Source organism: Mustela erminea, chromosome 11 (assembly GCF_009829155.1).
Source record: "Mustela erminea isolate mMusErm1 chromosome 11, mMusErm1.Pri, whole genome shotgun sequence".
Classification (NCBI taxonomy): domain Eukaryota; kingdom Metazoa; phylum Chordata; class Mammalia; order Carnivora; family Mustelidae; genus Mustela; species Mustela erminea.
In genome coordinates, this window is record NC_045624.1 from 67,293,907 (window position 1) to 67,321,011 (window position 27,105).

Consider the following 27,105-nt stretch of genomic DNA (forward strand, 5'->3'; position numbering starts at 1 on the left):
AGTAAAGCCAGGATCTGAAAGGTCTGTGTGACTCCCCAACACAAGCTTTATTTTTAACATTTAACAAAGTGCCTGACACATAGTAAGTGGTTAATAAATGCTTGTTGAGGTGCACCTGGGTGGCTCAGTCATTAAGCCTCTGCCTTCGGCTCAGGTCATGATCCCAGGACGCTGGGATCAAGTCCTACATCAGGCTCTCTGCTCAGCGGGAAGCCTGCTTCTCCCTTTCCCACTCCTGCTAGTGTTCTGTCTCTCACTGTGTGTCTATCTGTCAAGTAAATAAAATCTTTAAAAATAAATAAATAAATGCATGCTCGTTTAATGAATAAACTTGCATTTTAAAGTAAGTAGGTGAGGGACACCTGGGTAGCTCAGTTGGTTAAGCCACTGCCTTTGGTTCAAGTCATGATCCCAGGGTCCTGAGATCGAGTCCTGCTTTGGGCTCCTTGCTCAGCAGGGAGCCTGCTTCTCTCTCTGCCTTTGCCTGCCACTCTGCCTGCTTGTGCTTCTCTCTCTCTCTCTCTGACAAATAAATAAATAAAATCTTAAAAAAAAAAAAGTAAGTAGTTGAGAATTGACTGCTTAGAGAGTTCTAGAGATAACTGAGTACCTAATGATACACATTTTTCTCAGCAACTTTGATTTCAGCAGCTTTTTGCAGAATATGTAGTTTGTTCTTATTTGAAGTTTATGTTGTGAGGAGCAATTTGTTCAAAGTCTTGGTAGTTATATAGTAAAGAATTCATTAAAGTTAAGAGAAAAAGCAGAGAATGTTTTTTAGGAAGGAGGATCTTAGGGAGAGAGAATTTTAAGCAGGCTCTATGTCCAGCACAGAGCCTGATACAGGTCTTGATCTCACCGTCCTGAGATCATGACCTGAGAGTCGGTTGATTAACTGATGGAGCCATCCAGATACCCTGAGAATTCTACCTATTTATTTATTTATTTATTTATTTTTAAGACAAGAGCCTGTTGAGATCAACCAGTTTATTAAAATTAAGTAACTCAGCACTTAACTGGTCTTTATAGGATATTTGTTGTCTTCAGGTTTGAATGTGTAAAACCCAATTCATTTAGGAATATTTCCATTTAGAGTAAGAAATAACATTGAAATGCCATTGTTTTGCTTAGGTTTCTGTGTTTCTTCTATGGTTCATAATTTAGACAGGTTTTCCTTTCATGTTAATTTGAATTAAGATTTTGGTGGGTACAAAATTAGCCCAATAGGTGAAACCAATAAATATTTACTAATAAAAACTGCTCTTATAAAAAAAAAAAAACTAAGAGAAAAAACCTGGGAAAATATCACCAAGGAATTACTGAATTATTTCCCTTTTGAAACTGTATGGTTTTTGTTCATTTTTTATGGCCAAGTCATGTTTCAGTCTTCATTGCTGTTCATTGTGATCCATAGACCAGCAGTTTTGGCATTAACTGGCGGCTTATTAGAAATGCAGTTTCTCAACCTAGGCCTACTGAATTAGTGTGGACTTTACCAAGATCCTTTAAAGATTTGTATACACTTTACAGTTGGAGAATAACTAAATGGCCCATTTTGAATTTTTTAGTATTTGAATTTTCAGTTCAGTGATTATGACCTGAATTATTTTCCAGGTTCTCTGCTTTCTTTGGAGATTCTCTTTCTTGTGGTTGTCTTTATAGTAAATGTGCCATTGTCAGACATAGTAACAGATACAACATAAAATGGGCTATAATCCTCTTTTCTATCTGTAGGAGGTCTGATTTTCACAGGCCTTGTTGCCTCATTGCTCCAGAAAGTGGGTGATGGGGGATACCCATTGTGTAGGGTAGCTCGCAGTTACGAGAGACTGCTGCATGAATACCATTACTGAAGTTTGGTATTCCTGGTTTGAGTAATGGATTATCCATCTATCCCAGATAAGAACTTGTTTGGTAGGATGTCATTCAGTCATTTTAAGGAAGGAGAATTTCTGTTTTAAAACGGAAGCTACGGTAATGTGTTTTTATGGAGCCTCTTTGTTTCTTTTGAATAGTGTGAGGTATACTGGTGGTGGGAGGGGTGATTCTCTGAAGGTCCAGAGAAACAAATGCTTCTTTTTAAAAACTTGTTATTTAGTCTGTGGATCTGTGTTACATTGGCAGTTCCTCACAGTTACTCTAACTGATGGGTATATAATCTGGTCATTAAGAACTGTTTAGGAGCACCTGGGTGGCTCATTGGATTAAAGCCTCTGCCTTGGGTTCAGGTCGTGGTCCCGGGGTCCTGGGATCAAGCCCCACATCGGGCTCTCTGCTCGGCAGGGAGCCTGCTTTCCCCTCTCTCTCTCTGCCTGCTTGTGATCTCTCTGTCAAAAGGATAAATAAAATCTTAAAAAAAAAAAAAAGAACTGTTTAAAAATCATGTTTAGGATCTTTGTGAAATGCGCTCTGCAGCTTTTTGGCTATTTAAACTGAGAATAGGCTTTGTTCGGAGGACACTCAACATAATGTGTGTGATTGATTATAATTAATTTTGGAGGCTTTGGCATGATTAGAACTGGGAAGCAACTTAAAATCTAGAGAAGATAAAACTTGTCAAGCTTGTATGGCTAAGTTGGTAGTTACTAGAGCAGGGTCTAAAACTGAAATACTTTATAATTTATTTCAAATGTCAAAAAAAATTTCATCAGAGAGATATTAAAAGGATACTTAAAATATTTTCATTAATCACCTTCCTCTGACAATCAGAAGTGGGTGAGAAAAGAAGAGTGGAAAGAACAAGTGGGCCTTTTGGTTCTTTTTAATCTCTTCTTTCTGTGCCAGAATTGAGAGGGGTTTTTTTGGGTTTGTTTGTTTTTTTTTTTAGGGGAAAACTTTTTAGAATATTTAAAAGGAAACTGAGTTTGCCTCCAGAAGTAATGATATTTACAAGAGAATTCTATTATATTAAGTATTCTATAATTTTTCTATGATCAGTGAAACTGCTTTGTTATCTGATGAATTCAAGAGCAGTGTACTACCTGCCTTCCAACTCTCCTTGAAAAATTGCTGGGTAAGAGACTGTTACTGATGGAAATCTGTCTGTTGAGGCAGACAATAAAGAAGCTGGTGGTTCCCTCTGGAATAACTGAGCTACTCTCACCTAACAAAGTAAGACATCTTACACTGGTTCTTATCCAGGAAAGTATTTTTGGACATCACATTTACCTGACAGATGCAAATGTGAAGTAATGACATTTAGGGGTTAGAGGCCAAGGATTTTAAATGCTTGTTTTGTATAGACCAGTATTGCATAAGAATTGTCCAGTGAAAAATGTCATGGAGAAATATTTACATTGATTGGATACCAATTGGACTAAATCATCAATGGGATTCCTGAAAATTATAAATATAAGGATAGATAAAACTGATAATGTGTCATATAATATATTAGTTAACTAATGCTCAGAGGACTCTGCTATTTTCAGTTATTAAATGTAATATAGTGGACACATACATAACACTATCACACATTTAAATTAGTTACGTGGTGGTGGCAAGAAATGGAGAAATTGTGTTACTAAAAATAAAAAATAAATATGATGAATGGCAGAGTGCTTGTTGCATGTCCATTCATGGTAATTATATGCAAGAAGAAAGTTTTTGAACCCTAGGGTAGAAAAAACACAGTGAATCTAAGATCAGACCTAGTTTCAGAATCCATCTCTCATCAACTTGTAGCTTATCAGTTCATGTTAGTTACTTAATTTCTTTAAAATGCTTTTATAGTATTACGCATATGATAATTGTACAAGTAGCTGCTTATAGCAAAAATTTAAACCTATAAAAGGGCATAAAGTAAAAAGTAAAAGCATTTACTTGCCTTTCCCCCAAATCATTCGCCATACACCAGGGATAGCCACTGTTAACTAGATTTTTTTAGCATCTTTCCAAAATTTATGTATATATTGTGTGTGTTTATATATATATTTTTTAAAAATACAGAGGACCATATTATATATAGTATTTTTCATTCTAGAGCAATTCTCACTTTGTCTTTGACTTTCATGATTTTGACACTTTTGAAGTTTACAGACCAGTTATTTTGTAGGATGTTCCTTACTTGAATTTCTCTGATGTTTTCACCTGATTTCAATTCAGGTTCTACACCTTGGTTATCAGGAATATCATAGTTGCGATTTTGTGTTCTCATTACATCCTATCAGATAGAATATGATTCACATTTGTTGTATTACTGAAGAAGTTCACCTCAATCACTTTATTAAGGTATTTTCTATGAGGCTCTTCCAAAATTAGATTACTCATTTTCCCTTTGTAATTAATAGGCATTTTGTGAAACTATGGAAATACTAAATTCCACTCATTATCAAACTTTCAGTTTATTAATTTGGTTATTTATATCCATACAGACTCGGATTATCATTTAAGGGGTTATAATATGGTGCTATTATTTATTTTGATCCTCAGATTGTCCTATATTTGAACATGGGGAGCCCTGTCATACCTTTGACCTTTTGACATTTCGCCATCAATTGTGCGTTTCCAAGCATTCTGACACAAAAAGATATTCAAAGTTATTCTTGTTCTTTCCCTGCTCTAATCCTTGAATCAGCTCTTTCTCCAAGGAGCATTTCTTTTAGTGGAGAATAATATTCAGAAAGCAGGATCTCAGCTCCAGCTGTGCTAGTTGCTTTGGGGACCCTCTCAGTGGAAGGAACGAAGTACACAAATGTGTACATAAATTTATACACTTGTATTTGTATGTGTGTATATATAAAACCATAAGTTCACACAGTGTCTCCAGTTACAATTCAGCACTACGGGGTTCATTCTAGCTCATTTTCTTTCCGTATTTGTATCTCCCTTCCCTAACAGGGAGAAATCTGGCTTTTACTGTCTTAAATATATTGTCTGTTTGGTCATCCTGCTCCCTAGCCAATCTTTGTTGATCCCTCCACCCACAGTTACCTTCCTTATGTCGCTTGGGCTTCAACATTCTTTGCCAGACCACCCTCTCCTCTCCTCGCTAAAGCACTGCATGACTACTTATCCGTGTTCACTCTATGTTCTGCCTCTGTAGGAATGCCCTCTTGGCTCTGCCACCTCATTTGCTACCAGGTGCATTTTGAATTTTGACATAGAGCCTTAAATTGCCTTTGAGAGTGGCTATACCAATTAAAATTTCTATCACAGTTTACTTTTTCCCTCATAAGGTTGCCTATTGTCCATATTTAGCATTTTAGTCATTGTGAACCTGGGATGAAAAATGAAATGTCATCATTTTGATTTTGGGATTGAATTAAGTGAGATTGACTGTTATTTTTTCCTTGAATTTTTACTGTCTTTTTTTTTTTTTAAGAGTTTATTTATTTATTTGAGAGAGAGAACGTGCCTGCACACAACCAGGGGGAGTCGCAGGGAGAGGGAGAAACAGACTCCCAGCTGAGCAAGGAGCCCTGTGCAGGGCTGGATCCCAGGACCCTGGGATCATGACCTGAACCAAAGGCAGATACTTAGTGGATTGAGCCACCCAGGCACCCCAGCTGTTACCATCGAGGGGCCATAGCAAAATACTGTAGATTGAGTGACTTAAACAATGGAAGTTTATTTTCTCAGCATTCTGGGGGCTGGGAAGTCCAAGATCGAGGTGTTGGCTGATTCAGTGACTGATGAGAACTCTCTTTCTGGCTTGCAGACTGCCGCCTTCTTATTGTGTCCTCACAGGGTGAAGAGAGAAAGAGTGAGCTGTTTGGTGTCTCTTCCTGTAATGGCAGTAATCACATCTTGAGGACTCCACCCTCATGACCTTACACAATCTTAATTACCTTCCAAAGACCCCATCTCCGGATACCATTACATTGGGGTTAGGGCTTCAACGTAACTGTTTCGAGATGGAGAAGGACACACACATAACAATGATACATATGAAATGGCATAGCACAGAGTTTCATACAAAATGGTATTCAGTAAATGTTAGTTCCCTTTTCTTCCCTCCAGTCTCCTTAGGGAGTTGGATTTTGGATATTTGGAATTTACTTAGAATTTGAATTGACAGATATTTTATTTGTAATTTTAGGAATATCCAAAATAAAGCTTGACTTCGTTGGTTATTTAAAAATTGATTAGTTTTCTAGTATTGAAAACTTTTAAATTAATTTCCAAAAGTGCTCTAAAAATAGTGTATTCATATAAAATATAAAGATACATAAAATAATAGCAAACAGTTGTTTAAGGATGCATACAGATGTGCAGGAGGTATAAAGAAATACAGTGAAGTTAAGAAAACAAAAAAATCAAGATACTGGTGCTTGGGGACACCTAGGTGGCTCAGTGGGTTAAGTGTCTGCCTTCAACTAAGGTCATGATTCCAGGTTCTAGGATTGAGTCCCACATTGGGCCACCTGCTCAGTGGGGAGCTTGCTTCTCCCTTTGCCTGCTGTTCTCCCTGCTTTTTGCTCGCTCTGTCTGACAAATAAAATCTTTTAAAAATTCTTAAAAAAATATATATATATATAGTGCTACACACACACACACACACACACACGTATATGTATGTGCTTGGGAGGATTTAGTGAGAGGCGTACTCCAGGATATTAAACAGTAAAAATTACTTCGAAAAACTATTTGGATTAGCTGTTTCACTGATCCTATAGAATAAACAAGCAGTAAGCAATTGCAACTTCAGTATTTAACATTATTACTGGATTGTTGTTAAACATCACTCAGTGAAAGATGTGATGAATTGTTGAAAACATTGAGGAGAAAATAAAAGTTTCAAAGACTATATTTAAACTCTTCTGAAGTATTAAAAGTTCACCAAATACATTTTTTTCCTGTGTTGTGTACATGTAATGTTTGGTAGAAATAGTATTGTCTTTATTCTGGAACATGTTTTCCTTCTTACTTTCCTTACTCCACAACTTCTTGTGAGGTGATTGGTGCATAATAAGTGATTTATTCATTCAGTATGTATTTGTTGAGTGCTTCCTATAAATGTGGTAGTGAATGGTGCAGAGAGAATGATGTTAGCTGCCATTTATCAATAGTAAGTGCTTTAGATACATGGTCTCACTTAATTCACATAGCAGATTTATAAAGGTTTTATGCTTGGGGCTCTGCAAAATTTGGTAATTTACCAAGTCACAGTTAACTAGATGCTGTACTGAGGCAAATTTGACTCCTTAGGTGATAACTTACCTTTGAACTTAGAAATACCATGGAGTCAGGGCACAGTGATTTTCATAGTAAGCTTGAGATTTTTAGTATTTTGGAGGTGCTTATCTTGGGAGTGGAACTCTAAGTCCTTCCCTCAATACTCCCAATTAAATCAGAGCAATTTTGCTTTTGCTTATCTTTATCTGTTGGGCTTCTGGGTAAGATTTCATTGAGTTTCCTTCCAGTGGTGGGGGCCGGGATAGGGAGGGCAGGGAATTAAACAGCTGGTAGTAAAGTGTAACTAACAGAAGTTGAAAAGAAGGGGAAATCATTTCCAGTTCTGTACAAGCTGAGATAGCAACATTTGAACAAAGCTTTCGAAAGACAGAAGTGTAGAACAAGGGTTTCCAAAAGAACGGGAAAAGAGTAGATACTTGGAGGTGAAAAAATAATACTTGTGTTTTATTTGACTATGAAATAGTGGTTGTAAATGCAGGTAGTTTGGGGCCTAATATTGTAAAATTTTAAACCAAAAGTCCAGTTTGGACTTTATCCTTTAGATACATGAGAAGTAGATTTTTGTTTGTTTGTTTGTTTGATATGTGTGGGCCTCCTTTAAGCTGTAGGTAGTTTAAGATCAACTCAGCTAAATTAATTTGGAAAGATAGAAAAGAGACTTGAGTCAGGGAAACTGATTAGCAAAATGTTTAAATAGCTTGACTGAGGATTAAGGGCCTGAGAAAGGTTGTTATTAGGAAAGAAGTGAAGAGAGTGACACAAGAATAACAAGTGAGCTTTGGCAACTGGTTTGATAAGGACTGTTGGGAATAAGAAATTGGAGGTTGTGATTTTGCACTTGCATGTCTAGTGGAAGACAGGTGCTGGGGTTCACATCTTAACTCATTCATATGAAGGATCAGAATGAGGGAATTGCGACAAGTGTGGGCATGAGGCCTTGCAAAAAATGAGAGTAATGGCTTTCGGCAGTTTTATAAAAGTACAGAGAAAAACTAAGCGCTAATAAAGAGAAGCAAAGTCAGCATGACTTTATTGTGGAACCATTCTCCCAGAGGCATGTATTTTTAAATTATCGATGAAAGGAATTGTGTTTGAATTTCCTTCTTTTAAAATATATGAAAAATTATAAATGATTATTTAGCTTATTTTGAGCCTCTTTCAGACTGCTGACCACAAATAACTGAAAGCTTACCAGTAGTCTGGTAGCAACATCATTTATGACTTGCATTTGGTTGGTTGGTCTAAAGTTCCTCACTGACATTTTTGGTCCTTATTGGAGAAAATGCAGTAATAATATGGTGCTGTGCTAGGTACTGATTTTTTAGCTATTGAATAAACATTAGATCTCTAGGGTACAGTTGTTTTTGTATCATGATAACCTGTAAAACTTAAATTTTTGTTTTAATCTATTTTATACAGTTTAAGCAGGGACATGTATATTCATCTCAAAATGACTAGATTTAGGGTGTCTTCATTGTTGAATTCATGAGCAGAATGATGGTTTTGTAACGTTGCTGTTCTCTTTCACTTACCTATGATGGTAGGTAGTTCTCTGTATACTCTACTGTGATGGTAAGTGTACAATTAAGAATTTTTCAAACTTCCATATGTTTTTAAAAATCTTTTTCTTCATATAATGTTCTGCATATAAATGCTCAATTTTTATTTGAAGACACTTTGTTGAAGATTAGTTTGTTTATACTGAGGGTAGCTTTAGTATAAAGGATTAAATGAAAATTTGATGCTCCTACACATTGGTATAGAATAAGGCATTTGCAACCCTATTTAATATAACGAGAATTTCTTTTTCACTTTTCTTCAAATAGTATACTTTATACTTTTAGGGAAATTTTGAAATGTGTATTGGAGAGTGGGGAGAGTAATTTCAAAATACTAAGTTGAGAGAATTCCCTTTCCCATACTTAAATTTCAAGGTGATACTTAGAAGAAGTATGTAGGATCTTTGATGGTTCAGATTTGTGAAACTTAAGGCTAGTCACAGATATAATTCTCACTGGCAGATGTGAACAAAGCCATATCTGGGGGAAAGTCTTAAATAATTTTCTAGAATTCCTAGAAACTTATGTATTAGGCATCTGTTACTGGTTACTTCCAATTCTTCTTAAAATATTTTTTTTTTTTTTTTTTTTTTTTTTTACCAGTACACATCTGGAGGCCTGCACACTGAAGTAAACACAGCTGTGGTTATTTAAATGATTAATCACAATCCTGGCAATGCAGTTAGTGTTGAAGATAAAGTATATACTTTATAAAGTCAGCTATGTATTGAAGGAAAGCATTAGACATGAATCAGGTATCCTTTGTTTCATTTTATTATTTTGCCCTCTATTTGGGTTTAAGCCTTTAAAAAGGAGTGATTAAATAAAATTACATAGTTATCAGTTTAGAGTTATAGTTGAAAATTAAAACACAAATCAGGGATATATTGCAAGAAATGCCAGATACTGGAGATTACAACATCATTGCTTTTTAATTTACACATTCACTTAGTATGAGTATACATATATTGCAATTTATAAATAATGTAACATATGTACAGTATGGAGGATTTATAAGTGTTTGGAAATAATACTTGGGTGTTATTTTACCTTATAACTTAAACTTTTTACATAATATATTCAGTACATTTGTTAATAAAATCTTTAAAGTTTCCACCTAAAATAGATTATGGATTCCCATTTGTCAGTGTGAATGAACACATATTTCTTCATTGGTGCTTTTGTTAAATAGTTTAAAGTGCTTAATAAGTTGTAATTCAAAAGATTATATATTGGATTCTTCACCTGTGATAATTGGAAAGATAGTTCACTTCATACAGAGTTCAGTGTGTCTTACTCCTAAGATAAGGCATTAAGGTTAAAGAGTAATACATTGAATTTCATATGATGATTTGTGAAGAATTTAACCAGCTTTTCTAAATTTGTATATCTGTATACTCAATAGTATCAAAATTATAAAGTACTGTATAATACTACTAAAGAAATACAGAACTATCATTATGAATATTTTTGTGTGTATTCTACCAAAAATTTTGCTCACAGTACTGTCGTGCCCAACCCTCATGAGCTGCTTTCCTTTTTTTTTTTTTTTTAACTTTATTTTTACCTTCTTTTTCCTTTCCTTGCCATTAAAATAGCACAAGATGGTTTTTAAAGGAGGGAGAGATACTTTATCTGTATGCTAAATTATCATCAGAATTCACCTCTTCTTTTTTTTTTTTTTTTAAGATTTTATTTATTTATGACAGAGATAGTGAGAGAGGAACACAAGCACAGAGTAGTGAGAAAGGGAGAAGCCGGGTCCCTGCTGAGCAGGGAGTGTTATATGGAGCTCTCAATCCCAGGACCTTCGGATCATGATCTGAAGCTGAAGGGAGACACTTAACTGAGCCACCCATGCATCCCAGAATTCAACTTTTTAAACCCAACCTTGTACCACTCTAAGTTTTTAAGACACTCTTCAAACTAGTGTCTTTCATGGTAAGAATTTTGACTTTTTCTATCCTATGTAGAGTTAAGAATTGGGAGCTTCTATAAAACAAGTTATTGAATCTGTTGTTTCTTATTGGTGATTCTCTGAGGAAGTTGGATAGGTATTAACAATTTGATTTTGTGTTTTGTTTTGTTTTGTTTTTGTTTTTTTAGTCTCTTTAGTTAAAAATTCTTTTTTTTTTTTTAAAGATTTTAATTATTTATTTGACAGAGAGATTACAAGTAGGCAGAGAGGCAGGCAGAGAGAGAGAGGAGGAAGCAGGCTCCCTGCTGAGCAGAGAGCCCGATGCGGGACTCGATCCCAGGACCCTGAGATCATGACCTGAGCCGAAGGCAGCGGCTTAACCCACTGAGCCACCCAGGCGCCCTAGTTAAAAATTCTTGAGTTAAAAGCCAGCTTGAAGACATTTGAATGACATCAAATAATAACAGTACTGAAATCAGCATTTTGAATCAAGTCATAGTAAGATTAAAAGTTCCTGGGGCAGGGGGAAAACTATGTTTTTACTCTTCTTGAAAGGGTAGGCCTACAAGATTAGCAGAGAAATGTGAAATAAATATTCTTTTATTTTATATTTCTAACAAATCTTTTGACACATTATTGTTTATTAGGGAGTAGTATAAATAGAAATAACTTGGTTATGTTTAATTAGAAGTATTGTGGGCTGGTAAGAGACTTTGTGTCTTAGAACTTTAAAACAGTTCAGTTGTTACTTAGTTATATCACCCCCTTTCTCAAGAACATATTATTTAGTCTTAATATTTTCAGATTATTTTGTGGAACATTATACCCCATTAGATATCTTTATGAAGAATGCTTAAAGTATCAGTAAAATAAACGTAATTTAGCATTTCCTGTTTCTTGGCTCAATACAAATATCAATGTTTAAAGCCTAGGATTTTGAAATATTGATAGAAAAAGTTAAATATTTTCTTGTAAACAATATTTACCTTCTTGTAGTGGTAATGGCGGTGGTTTTCAAATGAAGGGGGGTATGATGTGCTGTGATTTCCAAGAGTTTCTCTAAAATTCTGATTTTAAACAGTACTTCATCTTAGACATTTTATAAAAAAACTTGAAGTGTAGAGCCATATCTTGCTACATTGCAGTGTAATGATATAGTTAGTTTTATGTGGATTTTTTATACTGGAAAGCCTTAGTGTGTGCAATTAGCACAACACAAGAATCATAAAATCCTAGACTGTCCATTAATACTGTTAGGTAGTTATGGAACTATAGGTTATAGTAAGACTGGAGAGGATGTGGATGAATGCATATAGTCAGTGTTCACTTGCCATAAAATGAATTATGAATTTAGTTGTCCCAATACAAGTTCAACATACAAGAATACATATTTCTATGAAAGTTAAATTTGAGATCATTTGAAGTGCTTTATTTAGTTTTAATTTTAAAATGAAAATCATTCAGTATTGTAGAGAGATATATCTACTGTTTGAAATGAGGCTCCTTTTTAATTTAAAATTTTATCTGAGCTACACCCAGTACCACCTTTACTTAATGTTCCTCTCATGTACTTAACATTGCAGTTTCTGCCCCTTTGTATTTCCCTTAGAATACCTTACTTTCTGAGATTTTCCTCTTAGAAGAATAAAAAGTTTATTCATAATATTATGACGTATATAATGAACAGTTTATTATTGATTGCAATGGCAGTATGGGAATTAACAATACTATTTTATCCCAGTACCTGATGATTAACTCTTAACTAAGTCACTTTTCTGGTCTATAAAGGTGCAAAATGTTTTTCTCTCAGTTTATTTTAGCTTTGGGAGTGCGTGTGTGTGTGTGTGTAAAAATGGGTTGGGTGCCTTGGTGGCTCAGTTGGTTAAGCATCTGCCTTGAGCTCGGGTCACGATTCCAGGGTCCTGGGATTGAGTCCTACCTCAGGCTCCCTGCTCAGTGGGAGTCTGCTTCTCCTTCAGCCCCTTTCCTTGCTCGTGCGCACTCTTTTTCTCTCAAATAGATGAATAAAATCTTTTAAAAAGTAAAAATAAAAGTGGGTTGCAGTAGCTTTCTAATCACACTTCCACAGACTAAGGGAATGTGGCTCCTTTAATGTGGTTCCCCAATTTTTTTTAACGTCTTAATCTACTCATGATAAAATATAGTTAGTTTTACAAACAGAATAAAAATTTTCAGTTTGAGTTGCAAGGTACTATAGGAAATGTAAGGCTATTTCTAGCCCAGTCATTTGAGATATAATTAATACTGCTGTTAAGTATTATTGTTGTTAAGGACCTCAGAGAATAGTTAGGATATGAATTTAGGTAATTATAGTATTCTCTGCTTGAGAATAATATGCTAAGAGGTACATGAAAATTTATTTGTGTAGGGGCGCCTGGGTGGCTCAGTGGGTTGAGCCGCTGCCTTCGGCTCAGGTCATGATCTCAGGGTCCTGGGATCGAGTCCCGCATCGGGCTCTCTGCTCAGCAGGGAGCCTGTTCCCTCTCTCTCTCTCTGCCTGCCTCTCCGTCTACTTGTGATTTCTCTCTGTCAAATAAATAAATAAAATCTTTAAAAAAAAAAAAAAGAAAATTTATTTGTGTAAAAATACTTTTGATTATTGAGAACTTTTATTAATGAATATACATTCACTGCCCTATATCCAATAATTAAAGATGGGTATACATCGTGTGTGTGTATGTGTGTGTGGGGGGGGTTAAGATTTTATTTATCTATTTGGCAGAGAGAGATCACAAGCAGGCAGAGAGAGAGGAAGAAGCAGGCTCCCCACTGAGCAGAGAGCCCGATGCGGGGCTCGATCCCAGGACCCTGGGATCATGACCTGAGCTAAAGGCAGAGACTTTAACCCACTGAGCCACCCAGGCGCCCCTGTGTGTGTGTGTTTTAAGTAAGCTCTGCACCCATGATGGAGTTTGAACTCAGAGATCAAGAATTGCATGCTCTGGGGTGCCTGGGTAGCTCAGTGGGTTAAGTGTCTGCCTTTGGCTCAGGTCATGACCTTAGCGTGCTGGGATGTCATCGAGCTCCCTCCTCAGCAGGAAGTCTGCTTCTCCTTCTGCCACTCCCCCTGCTTATGATCTTTCTTGCTCTATCTCGCAAATAAATAAATAAAAATTTTTTTAAAAATCACATGTTCTACCAACTGAGCTAGCCAGGTGCCCTAACGTTGGGTATACATTTAACTGAGCTTCTTAACAATCTGAATTAAATTGCCTAAGGAAACTTTTTCATGTTTTCAGGCACTAGGGTCTTAAGTTTCCCCCATGATTTTTCCTTGGGGAGCATTGGATGAAGTTATCACTATTCTCAAAGACATTCTCAAAGTATAATTGAGAATTTTACATTACCAGTTCATGGCTTTACTGAGATCACACTGGCCTCTGTTTTCTTGAGATTGACCACACAGAGGGCACTTGAGAAATATAGTCCATTTACCCAGTGTTTTATTGAGTGTCTGTGGTGTGCCCAGCACTCAACTAATCATATCAGAGTTGCAGATTTAATAAAATGTGGTTCCAACCTGTAGGTTTTGAATTAGTAATGGACAGAAATGGCAGTTGCATTTTAGGCATTGGTGGTGGAATGGTATAAACTGTGTACCACTGGGGAGGAGGGGACAGAAAGAAGACTACAGTATTATTTATGAAGGGAATAACCCTAAATTAATAAGTGGCAGTAAGAATAGGGAAGGGGAGACTTATTCTGGAGATAACTGGGAGTTGAAATGGAAGGGTCATAATGAGTGATTGTGGTAGTGGAAGGAGAAAGAGTAGTTACGATGCCTCCTAAGTTTTATCTGGTCCTGTCTTGGGGGACCAGATAAATAGACGTACTTTCTTCTATTCTTAAATCATGATGATGACATGTATTGCATTCAAAAATTTTTGTTAGGTATATAACATAATGAGTAATATGGGCATATTACTCATTATGTTATATACCTAACAAAAATTTTGTTAATATGGGTATATTACTCATTATGTTATATACCTAACAAAAATTGTTGAATAGATTTTAATTTATATGTACAAGAAAAACCTAAATCATACGTTTTGTTATTTTTCTTTTCAAGTTGAAATGTTCTTAGCCATGTCTCTAATAATTAATTACTAAAGTGAAACTTAGGCTAAGACATACTTACGAGAGAGTATAACTGTTTTGGGTAGGGAGGGGGTTATACAACAATATACAAGGTCTGGTTTAGAGTTTTATTTTTCATAGCCATTTGTTGTGCATGACGCTAGGTACTGTTTGTAGTTTAAGAATACAAAGGTAGGGGTGTCTGGGCGGCTCAGTGGGTTAAGCCTCTGCCTTCGGCTCAGGTCATGATCTCAGGGTCCTGGGATCGAGCCCCGCATCGCATCGGGCTCTCTGCTCAGCGGGGAGCCTGCTTCTTCCTCTCTCTCTCTCTCTCTCTCTCTCTGCCTGTCTCTTTGCCTACTTGTGATCTCTGTCAAGTAAATAAATAAAATCTTTTAAAAAAATTAAAAAAAAAAAGAATACAAAGGTAAATAACACAAAGTTATTGTTAAGGAGCTCAGACTCCAGTAATGGACATAGACATATAAACTGATCATTATGGTTGTACAGTATGTAATTGCTGTAATAGAGATAGACACAAAAGAGGGGTCCTAATCCCCGAGGGTAAGGAGGAGGAGATGGGCATAGGGAAGGCTTCCAGAGTTGATTTCCAAAGTCATTTTTTTTTTCTTTCTGTTATTTGACACAGAGAGAGATCACAAGTAGGCAGAGAAAGAGGGGGAAGCAGGCTCCCCACTGTGCACAGAGCCCGATGTGGGGCTTGATCCCAGGACCCTGGGACCACGAAGGCAGAGGCTTAACCCACTGAGCCACCCAGGTGCCCCCAAAGTGATTTTTTTTTTTAACTATTTTCCCCACCATTTAATTTTGAAACTTTCAACCCTATAGAAAAGTATTAAAAAAGACAAGGTGGGGCTGAGCAAAATGGATGAGGGGTCAAAAGGTACAAACTTCCAGTTACAAAATAAATAAGTCATGGAATTTACTGTATATAGCATGGTGACTATAGTTAATAATACTGTATTGCATATTCAAAAGTTGCTAAGAGAGTAAATCTCTCAAAATTACTCATCACAAAAAATTTTGTAACTATGTATGGTGATGGGTGTAACTATACTTACTGTGGTTATCATTTTGCAAAATATACAATTATTGAATCATTATATTTATACCTGAAACTAATGCAATGTTATATGTCAGTTGTGTGTCAGTTAAAAAAAGGCAACAAATACCTAAGGATTATCAGTTGCTAGTATTTTGCCCTGTTTACTTTACTTGTATCATATATATCAAATATATTTGAGAACCACCTGCGAATAAACTGTTGACAAAATGACACAACTCTTACATATTTTAGCATACATGTTTTAGTGGGGGACATGTTCCTCTAAAACAGTTTTACAGTCATGTTTAAGAAACTTAACATTAATTCATTGTCATCCAGATACAGAGTCCATATCCAGATTTTACCAACTGTTGTAGAAAATGTCTCATCACTTTTCCCCCATCCAGTACAGCCCCTTCCTTTTTTTTTTTTTGTTCTTTTTTGTTTGTTTGTTTGTTTTTTATCACATTAACTTATTTGAAGGTACCAGTTATAAAGAATTTCACATTCTGGATTTGCCTGGTATTTCCTTCATGATTAGATTAAAGGCCAGCATTTTTAATGAAATCTACATAGATGATATTTATTTCTCACTGAATTACATCAAAAGATACATGTCAAGTTGTCAAAATTTATTGGTGATGTTAAGTGTAATCATTGGTTAAGGTTGTGATTTCCAGATCTTTCCAATTTTCCCCTCATTTAGTAAGTACATAATCTTGTATAGTTTCAGCTTTTTCACTCAATAGTTTTAGTATCCGTTGCTGATCCTTGCCTGAATTGTACTGAGGGTTGCAAAGTGGTGATTTTCTAATTCTGTCATTCTTTCTCCATTTATGTACCTGAGAATTGTAAAGAGCATCCCCTTCCAACAACCCATCCCCCAAAATACTGCTATGGACTCATGGGTTTTTTCATTTAATTCAGTATGTCATTCTTTGTGATTCTAAAGTTGCTCCAGATTTGGCCAGTAGAAACAACTTTAACCCAGTTTTAGTACCTTCTGACATGTTTATAAAAAGGAATCCCAAACTTACCTGTTAACTTCCTTATTCCAGATCTGATATTAGCCATTTCTTCAGGGATCTATTGTTCCTTTTATTGGGGAATGGTATTTTAACTAATTAAGGTATTTTAATTAAGTAGATGTCAGGCCAACTAATAGGTTCGAAAGATGGCAGAAAGTAAAAGAAATGAGGAACAGCATATGTTTGATGACTAGAAAATTTTAAGCAATTTCAAAATGTGAAGTAAAGTTAGAACTGAATAAAAAGGAAAATTTTGTGAATTGCTCTTCACTGTTATTTTTTACAAGGGGGAAATGTGTATAAGAGGGTACTTGAAGCTGCATGACTAACATGAGTGAATCATCCCAGTGGATTTAAATTTAAATAATTAAAATACTTGTTTTAAAACAAATACATTATGCAAAATCATACAATTTTTTGTAATAAAGCTATGTCAAGATTATAGCAGGCGGTGCATCTTAAATAGGACAACATACTCTGTTGCATAAACTCTCTTCTGGGATGGTTTGATGACATTAAAAAAAAAAAGAAGAATATATAATGACATTATAACCCAGGAGGCTAGATTTTTATCAGGATCAAGAGAGTAGAAGCAAGAAGAGCCTGATAGAAGAATATTGCCATTATATAGGTAAGAAATGATAATGCAAATGTCTGAGGTAGTAGGGAAGGAGATGTTAGTTTCATAGGTTTTCTGAGTATTCTAAACAAAAGCTAAAATTTAACCCCTCTCCCCATCGTCAAAAGGGAAGAAAGCAAAAAAGGAAATTGAGAAAACTAAAAACTAAAAACGGAGATGTTAGTTTCATAGGTTTTCTGAGTATTCTAAACAAAAGCTAAAATTTAACCCCTCTCCCCATCGTCAAAAGGGAAGAAAGCAAAAAAGGAAATTGAGAAAACTAAAAACGGTAGCATTCCTCTTTGTACATATCTATATTTGTCCTCCCTTTAAAAATTTTCTATTGTTGATAGGCAAATGTTAGTGATGCTTGTAATTTGGTCCATTTTTTATGTATGAGTTATCATTTTTTATGTTTAGCAGTTTCTCCTCAGTTTACTTTCACATCCTTGGTGCTGTATTTTAGAAGTTTGTGAAATAGACCTTATAAAAATTAGCCCAAGGTAAAAATCAGGAAAGTAAATATCCTCTTGAAATTACAATACATTTTCATGGCAAATAGAATTTTTTTTGTATTAACTTCTGCTTTAGATTTTCTGCAAATTCAAGAATTGAGAGAACACGACAGCATAAATTGAGATTTAAGGAGGAGGGTTACCATTTCTTATAGATATGGTATTAGATGTTTTGAATTGTGTCTTAAGTGGCAAACTTTCTGAAGTTTCTGTATTTATGGAAATAACATGTGAGAAGTATTTAGACAGCATCTGTTTCTGTTTTTAGACTGGGCTGGTTTAGATGAAGATGAAGATGCACATGTCTGGGAGGATAATTGGGATGATGACAATGTAGAGGATGACTTCTCCAATCAGTTACGGTGAGTTTTAAGTCAGATTTTATATAGCTTAGTATTAATTGTAAAGATGGAATATGTAACTTACATATGATGATTGACCTCTTTAAAAGATCATTAATCTTTGAAATACATTTTTGAATTACGAAAAGGAAAATCTACTACCTTCATCTGTGTTTCTGAACATGAATACTTTGTGTAATTGCATAGAACTTTTATTCTTTCTAGTTTCCTTACAAAGGTAGTTAAATAGAAGCATATTTGCTATTTTTTATTTTTGTGGGTTTAATTCTGTCAACATTAATTTTCTACCAATGTTGAATAACTCCGCAGAAATTAGAACCAGAATGCCAGGACCAAAAGATTGGTGATTCTCAAACTGGAAAGGAGATTGGGGTGATGGGAGTGTACTTTTTCATATTCATGTGCAAATTTACCTAATATGATTGATTGAAGTAAAATTCATATATCACAAAACTGATCATTTAGTGTATAATTCAGTGGCATTTTGTATATTCACACTGTTCTGCAGCTATCATCTCTATGTAATTCCAAAGCATTTCTATCACTCCAAAAGGAAACACCATACCTGTTAAGCAGTCACTCTGCATTCTTTTCCTGGCCCCTGGCAACTACTAATTTCCTGTCTATAGATTTGCCTGTTTTAGATAAGTCATAAAAACAGAATCATACAATAAGTGATCTTGTGTGTCTAGTTTCTTACAGTTAGCATAATGTTCTCACCTTTCATTCATGCCACAGCATGTATTAGTACTTTGTTTCTTTTAATGGCTGAATAATATTTCATTGTATGATATGCCACAGTTTGTTTATCCATTCATCAGTTGATGGACTTTTGGGTTGTTTCCAGCTTTTGACTACTGTGAACTGTGTTACTATGAGTATTCATGAACAAGTTTTTGTTTGAATATCTATTTCCAGCTTTGGGGGATATAATCCTAGGAGTGGAATTTCTGGGTCGTATCATAATTCTCTTTAACTTTTTGAGGAACTGCCAAATTGTTTTCCACAGCAGCTGCACAATTTTACATTACTACCAATAGTGTATGAAGGTCCTAAATTGTCCACATTCTCATCAAAACTTTATTTTTTTATTTTAACCATCCTAGTGGTGTGGATTGGTATCTCACTGTGGTTTTGATTTGCATTTCCCAAATGACTAATGAAGAGCCTTTTTTCGTGTATTTGTTGTCAATTTTTATATCTTCTTTTGAAAAATAATCTAGTTAAGTCCTCTGCCCATTTTTAAGTTGGGTTGATATTCTTTTTGTTGTTGAGCTGTCAGAGTTCTTTATATATTCTGAGTACTAAGCCCTTATCAGACCTATTACTTACAGTTATTTTCTCTCATTCTGCTCATTTCTCTTTTCATTTTCCTCATAGCGTTCTCTGTACATAAGTTTTTAATTCAGATGAAGTCCAGTTTATCTACTTTTTAAGAATTTATTGCCAAATTCAAGGAAAATTTATCCACATATTTTCTTCTAACAGTTTTAGAATTTTAGTTCTTACATTAGGTCTAAGATCCATTTAAAATTAATTTTTGGGGGCGCCTGGGTGGCTCAGTGGGTTAAGCCTGTGCCTTCGGCTCAGGTCATGATCTCAGGGTCCTGGGATCGAGCCCCACATCAGGCTCTCTGCTCAGCAGGGAGCCTGCTTCCTTCTCTCTCTCTGCCTGCCTCTCTGCCTACATGTAATCTGTCTGTCAAATAAATAAACAAAATCTTTAAAAAAAAATAAAATTAAATTAATTTTTGTACATGGTTTGAAATGAGTCTAACTTCATTCTTTTGTTATACCAGTACCATTTGTTGTAGAGATAATTCTTACCTCCCCAATTTTATTTTGATTCAATCCATAGTAGCTATCTTGGCCACAGAGTTATCTAAGTAAACTGTCATGCTTTGCTCAAATCAAGATCTAGCAGTTCTCCTGCAGTCTTCTAATTTTCTAGTCTAGTACATTTATTCAAAAAGAGAGATGTTTTATAATAAATTTAATGATGCAGTACCTTTTGTTCTACACTGCATTTTTCACGGGCTCAAAAACCCTACATTCTAAAGATATTTTAGGATTTTGCTGGAGACTAATAACAATTTTATCTATCACCTTTTTCCCCTTTTTGGAAATAGCACAATTTACCTTTCCCTTTTATTCTGGTACTTTTACAATTCTCCATGATTTCTCAAAATGGCTGACTCTTTTTTGACTGTGTCTTTTCATTCTTTCAGTACGCTGAGATGTAATTATTCAGAGCCTAGAGATTTTAAGCTGCTTTAATTCAGTTTAGAGTTATCTAAACTGTCTTAGTTTTCAATTTTGTATTAATTATGTTCTTCCTATTGCAGTTTTATGAACAAGATAGGAACAACACTGTTGAACAATAATTCTGCTTTTTCTCTGAGTCTGTTAATATTACATCTCTTCCAAGCATTGGATCTGTTCTCATTTCTTTTTATTCATATATGGCTCTCACCTTTTTTGTTCTTTCTATAGCTCTCAATCCATTCTGGGGTTAAATTCTGTGTGCATAAGTTCTTGCCACTTTTTGCATTAATTTTTGGTTCATATTTTAAAACTGAGCAACATCAGAGAACACCCTGCTACTTTTCTTTTCTTTTTTTTTTTTTCTTTTTTTCTTTTCTTCTTTTTTCATTATTTCTTTTAGTAGGCATCCCCCTCTTTCTTCCCTCACTAGAATCACATTATACTCTTAGAATATTTTCAGGCCTTCCGGCTCTGTTGATCCCCATTCGGAGTTCTTATCATTATCATTTGTTTTCTTTTCTGTTATCTTAAAACTTTTCAGGTTGGAGCTGAATGAGTTTTCTTCCTTTGCTATTCATAAATTAAATTTCTTCAAAATGTTTTCCTTTTTTATCTTTCAAAGTCAGAAAATAGCACTTTTCTCGTAAAAAATTAAACTAAGACATTATTAAATACTGGGTCACCTGGGTGGCTCAGTCGGTTGTGTCAGCCTTTGGCTCAGGTTATGATCCCAGGGTCCTGGGATTGAGCCCCACATTCAGGTTCTCCACTCTCCCTCTGCCTCTCCCCCTGCTCATGTGTGCGCGCTCTCAAAATAAATAAATAAATAAATAAATGATTTTTTTAAAAGGCGTTATTAAGTACAATGATCTTACCAGGAGACTTTTAGTAGTAAATACATTGATAATTGGATTTCTTGCCACTACTGCATCTTACCTTTTTTCTAGCTTGGAAGTAGAGCATTATTCATATACTATTTGTGCCCTGTTGTTTTTATAATACACTTACACAATTCTTATGTTCTCTTTTGTTCTGCCTTTATGTTTGTGGATTTCTATAAGAGTATAAGTTTTGATACCTTTATTAGTGAATAAGATTTATTAGTGAATAAGATTTTTCTTTTTATTTTCCTGTTTGAATCATGAGTTTTTTTTTCCACATGTGGGTTGATACATCTCATCAGCACTATAAAATAGAACTTCTTATATTGATAGAAATGTTTTGTAAGCTGCCCTATCCAGTACAGAAGCCAGCAGTCACATGTGGCTCTTGAGCACATTGAAATGTAGCTAGTGCAGCTGATGAACTGAATTTTTCATCTTACTTAATTTTAATAAATAGCCATATGTGATTTCGGTATTGGACATTGCAGTGTCAGATAATATTTTTATCTTTGCTTTAAAAAGGTTGTCTTGATTAACTAGCTCTGCAAAGATGTTCTTCTTAGTCTTTGTAAAATATCTGGAGGTCCTTAATGTGATATTATAAGCCATAATAAAGAACATATTTTGCTGTGTTCTGATATTGTAAATAGGTTCTAATCCCTAGCTTTGGAGAGGCAGTACATTTTCTAGAGTCACTGTGATTCCCTGGGTTCCAACTCTGAATCTGCCTTTTATTAGCTACATGTCTTAGCCTTCTGCTTTCCATGTTTTTCTCTTTCACTGTAAATATCTGTAACAAGTAGAAGTAGAAAGAAAAAGGTCACCTGTATCTCCAAGTAACTAAAAGTCATAGAGAAACAAATAATCAGAAGCAGCAAAAACAATGACTCTTAGTTCTTCTTGGAGTTATTTAGAGACACATTCAGTAGAAATGGGTGGGATTAGTTTTCCTGACCTTGCATCACATGTTACATAAAAAAAGCCAAGAAGCCAATATTGTTCTGATTTCCATGTCAAATATAGCCACTGTCCTATAGCAGTGTAGTTTCTTGGATAATAAGAGAGTTCTCAAACCTACCAGTGGCTATTTGTCTTTCTGTTTTTGTTGAAAAAGGAAAGGTGCTGTTTTTGTTTCAAATAGTGTGTAGTCACTATATGTGTCCTGTGATCCTGTTCCAGTTGTGCTGGATTTCTTTCTCATCTCTGTTAGATTGTATAGATTAGATTGTATAATTTTGTGCTTTGTACTTAGTACCTTGATTTGTTTTTCCTTTTGATTTTTTATATGTCTTAAATTCTAGCAAAAAACCTTTTCATCTTTAAAAATAGAGAAGCATATCATATTCTCCTTTGTATGTGTTAATAATTTACAAATGTAATTAGTCACTACCTCCTTTCAGGAAGGCAGATGCAAACCTGGACAGATTTGGTGTACCTGTTAACTAAATTGTAGGCTGACTTTCCAGGATTTTTGTTGTTGTAGAATAAGAGAATTTGAATAATCCACATTGATTCTGTTAAAGACGGCAGAAGACTGTTAAGAAACTTTAAAAATTATTTCCTTTTTAAGTAGAAAACATGAAGGACAGATAAAATCTTTTAATCTCCTGGAAGGGGATGGGGTGGGGGGGCAAAGGAAGCATTTTGGTTAAATTTAGCAAAGGAAGGAGCAGAAACCTGGGCTGATCTGGGCTGATCTGTTGACTTCTAAAGGGGTGATTTACCACTGGCCCATACTATTCTCTACACCTGAGCAGAAGATAAAAATGTTTTTTCTGAATAATCTCTGGATTTAATATTATTCATGGACTTTAGATCCATGTTTGTATTATAAGTAACTGTAAATATTTTAGTGACATTTGGGTAAATGAATAGTAAATATATATCATTCCTACATGTGTTTTTTTTGTGTTGTGTTTACATTGGAGAGTGTGATAGTGTCCAAGCTAAATTATACTTGAGAACAAATGTCAATTTATCTTACTAGATATAATGGCATGGGGCACATTAATCATACTTTACATTTATACAGTGTTTTATCATACTTTGGCCCTGAAATAATTTTGTTATAAACTTCTATAAAATTGGATTGTGTCAGAGAAGTTACCGATCATATTTGGAGTAGTAGTTTAGCTGAAATTGACTATAGAGCTAAACTTTTTTGTGCATCTGTTTTATGCAAAGCAGATGAAAAGTTGCAGTATATAAGGACGACTGAAAGTTCAGGTTGAATAAATTACTTAAATTATAAAATATCTATATTTATATAAAATATAAATTAAATTTATGTTGCATATTTATCATATATATTTGTATATATTGGGTATATATTTATAAATTTTTGAGGTCTTTAATACACATTTAAAAATTTTTTAAGTAAAATCTTGTTTAGTATTTTATAACTTATTATATATGTTTTGTCTACATAAAGTTAATGCAGAATAAGTCCCATGTACTTTTAAATTTAATAAGTTTTGTCTGGGTTAGAGCAGTAGATATATGTCAATATGGAAAGCAGTCTGTTTATTCTTTATGTGTAAATAGCAGTAATACCTACTAGGATTATAAAATTCCTAAAAATTTGATACCAGATGTCTTGTGTTCTTAGCCTTATGGTTGATAATTCTTAAAATTTCTTTAAATATTAGGAACAGGACATTTGTATGGTATTTCAAAGATGTTTGGAAGATAGTAGTTAATCTATCACATCTTTTCCTTAAATAGATTTATTAGAAAATTAAGGAATATAAAATTAGGTTTACTTATGGGAAAGCAGAATTTTATTAGCATTAATGTTTATTCACATTCAGCTTCCTTCTTGCACAGATTTCTTTTAAGGGTGTAAAGTAAAAGTTACTTGGTAGTGTTTTATATTTGTGCCTAGGCTTAGCTCATTGTTTAATTAATTTTATTTCTAAAAACATTGTTTCTTTAATTTATCATAAAGAATGTCCAGTGATGTTGTTCTTCTTTTGTGTTTTATTATAGAGCTGAACTAGAGAAACATGGTTATAAGATGGAGACCTCATAGCATCCAGAAGAAGTGTTGAAGCAACCTAAACTTGAACTGTACTAAATTCTAAGTCAGAGAACCCAGGATGGGACACTTAAAAAAAAAAAAAAGTTTATTTCATTACCTGCTGGGATTTATTTTTGTTTTTGTAACACACAAAAAAATAAATGTTTTGATCTAATCTTGGTTTGGTTCAGAAGTCTTGATCTTTTGCTTCCCGTCATTAATTTTCTCACACTATTTATGATTTTCTAGGACTTTATTATATAGAGACAGTAAATTCATCTGATCCCAGATTCAACACTTTTTTTTAACCACATCAATTTAATGTTGATCTTATTCATAAGGTTACTTCTTTTAAGTTACATTTAACCTTAATCTCATCTGTATTTTGAAAGCTTAGGAAACATGCTGACATCTCTAAGATGACCCTTTAAAACCTGTGTTTTAAAAATATTAATCGTTTTCAATTGATGTAATTAGTTCCTGAGCCATTAATAATAGTATTAATAGGTGATAGAGTATTATTAGTACTGAAAACCAAGTGGTTTGATCAGAGTCAGTGTCCTCTGTCAAAATTGGTGAAGTAGGATCAAGAGACTTTGTTAACAGGCATATTCTCAGGTACTACATAATAGATTCATTTAGTATAAGATTCTACAAAGTGATTATCATTGCCACATTTACTTTTGTGAGTGGGAGATATAATTTAGTTGGTAAAAGGATTCTTCCTCGTTAAGTCTTAGAATGAAGCCAATGTACAGGTTTTATGAGGAATATTTTCAAACTTGAATGTGTTACTTATTTAGAAGGAGAATTAGCAGAACTGTTGAGTAATTTAAAATGTAAAATTTATGTAACATGATGTATTAACACCAAAATAAAATTGGGTGCCTGAAATACACTTTAAGTTATGCCTCAAAATGATTTTGAACATGTTTTTCTCCTAAGACAAGCTTATATCTGTCTTGCCTACCTGGAGAACTGCTGGGTGATTTAGGTAGACTAAGGAATAAGAACGAACTTTGGAAAGTGTAAAAACATCTTACATTTTTGTAATCCTGTAGTGCAGCACAGGCAGCCATGCTACTGTTGTGGCAAGTGAAGAAATATTTTGATTTATATGTTCTCAGTACTCTGGTGGGTGGTTATCTTTAGATGCCATATCAGTAGTCACTTTGACAGTGTCAGATATTACCCGGGAGGGTTGCCACCTCATGTGACTTTAATTTGGTGCAAGGTACAATTTTGAAACCTTATTGGAATTGGGCAGAGGCTTTAATGGGCTTTCATTAGTATCTGGTGTTTTGTTCTTAATGAAATTTCAAAATTTAGTTTGGGTATTCTTTTCTGTTAAGGATTGAGTACCTGAAAATTGGTATTTAGTATCAGGATGATGAAGCCGTCAATGGTAGAAAGACAAGCAGCTGAAGAAAATTATTTTTGTGGGACTTTATAGTTAATAGATTTCTTTAATTTTGATCTTCACAACAGCCCTGCCAAGGCAGGTAGGAAGGGCCTGTCTATTGTAAACATTTCATCAAATAGAAAACCACCTTGGAAAATAAGGCAGTGAAAAGGGTTATGGTTGTATAGCTTGTAGGTGTCAGATAAAGCCTAGCATCCAGGGTTGTTTTTTTTTTTTCTTTGTCGTTTTCCATAATCACTTAATTCCACTTGAAATAGTTTTGAATTCAAATTGTAGATATAATAATCGTCAGTATTTTTCATCAGGCCTTGGATCAGAATTGCCACCGCTGGATGCCATGTCTCTTCTTCCTATTTCTACTAAATGTTTAATTTAAAGAATTATAATAATGAGCCAACACTCTTGAAAAATTGTATGGTATGTTAAAAATGCCATGTTATGGCGTATCATGATCTATTCTGTACTTTTTAAAGATAGCCATATCATTTCTGCTCCACAGCTAAGTTGAGAGAGGGAACATCTTCCATTCTTTTAGCAGAGAGCTAATAATTTTCGCCACTCTCTGTCTACTCACACAGAAGATGCTGGGAGTTAGACTTGAGTTTTCTAGCTGCCTTAATGGCTCTAGTTGTATTCCAACTTTAAATCTTGGCATAGGTCTAGATTCTATCCTGTATCTACTTCTTGCTCTATTACCCATACTATATTCTCTTCAGTAATTTTGTCCAGTCTCAGTTGCTTAAAAAAGAAAAACAAAACTGCATATGTATGATTTCATTCTCTATTTTCAGTCTTTGCCTCTCCTTGAAGTCCTAAATTTTCTTAACCACTAACAACTTGATCACTTGATAAAGGGTATCTCAAAGTTAACTGGGTAGAAATGGAAGAAATGGTAGAAATGGAAGATTTGATTACTCTTCTCTAACCTTATCTTTCATCCAGTCTTTACCATCTCAGTAAATACCCCATCTTCTTCCCAATTGCTGAAGCCAACACTATTAAGAACTGTTCTTGAAATCTTCTCTTGGTATTTAATCTAGTGGCAAGCCCTGTCAACTCCACCTTCAAAGTATATCGGGTTGATAGCACTGCTTGCCTACCCAGCATCCATTTCCCCTTACTCTTCAAACAAATCATTTTTTTCCCCCACATACTACCTATTCATATATGCCATCTAACTCAAGGCAAGTCAACTCCATTCCCAGTTCATGA

The 27,105-nt window shown here is 34.7% G+C and overlaps 1 long non-coding RNA gene across 1 annotated transcript in view; it reads left to right on the top strand.

Annotated features, from left to right (window-relative positions):
- The window catches only part of LOC116568983, a 111,496-nt gene extending 86,936 nt beyond the window's left edge, over positions 1-24,560 (top strand). The window contains exons 3-4 of the long non-coding RNA XR_004276805.1: positions 18,209-18,302; positions 24,440-24,560. This is a non-coding gene — a long non-coding RNA (uncharacterized LOC116568983). The remainder of the gene's footprint in view (positions 1-18,208; positions 18,303-24,439) is intronic.
- Positions 24,561-27,105: the final 2,545 nt, after the last annotated feature.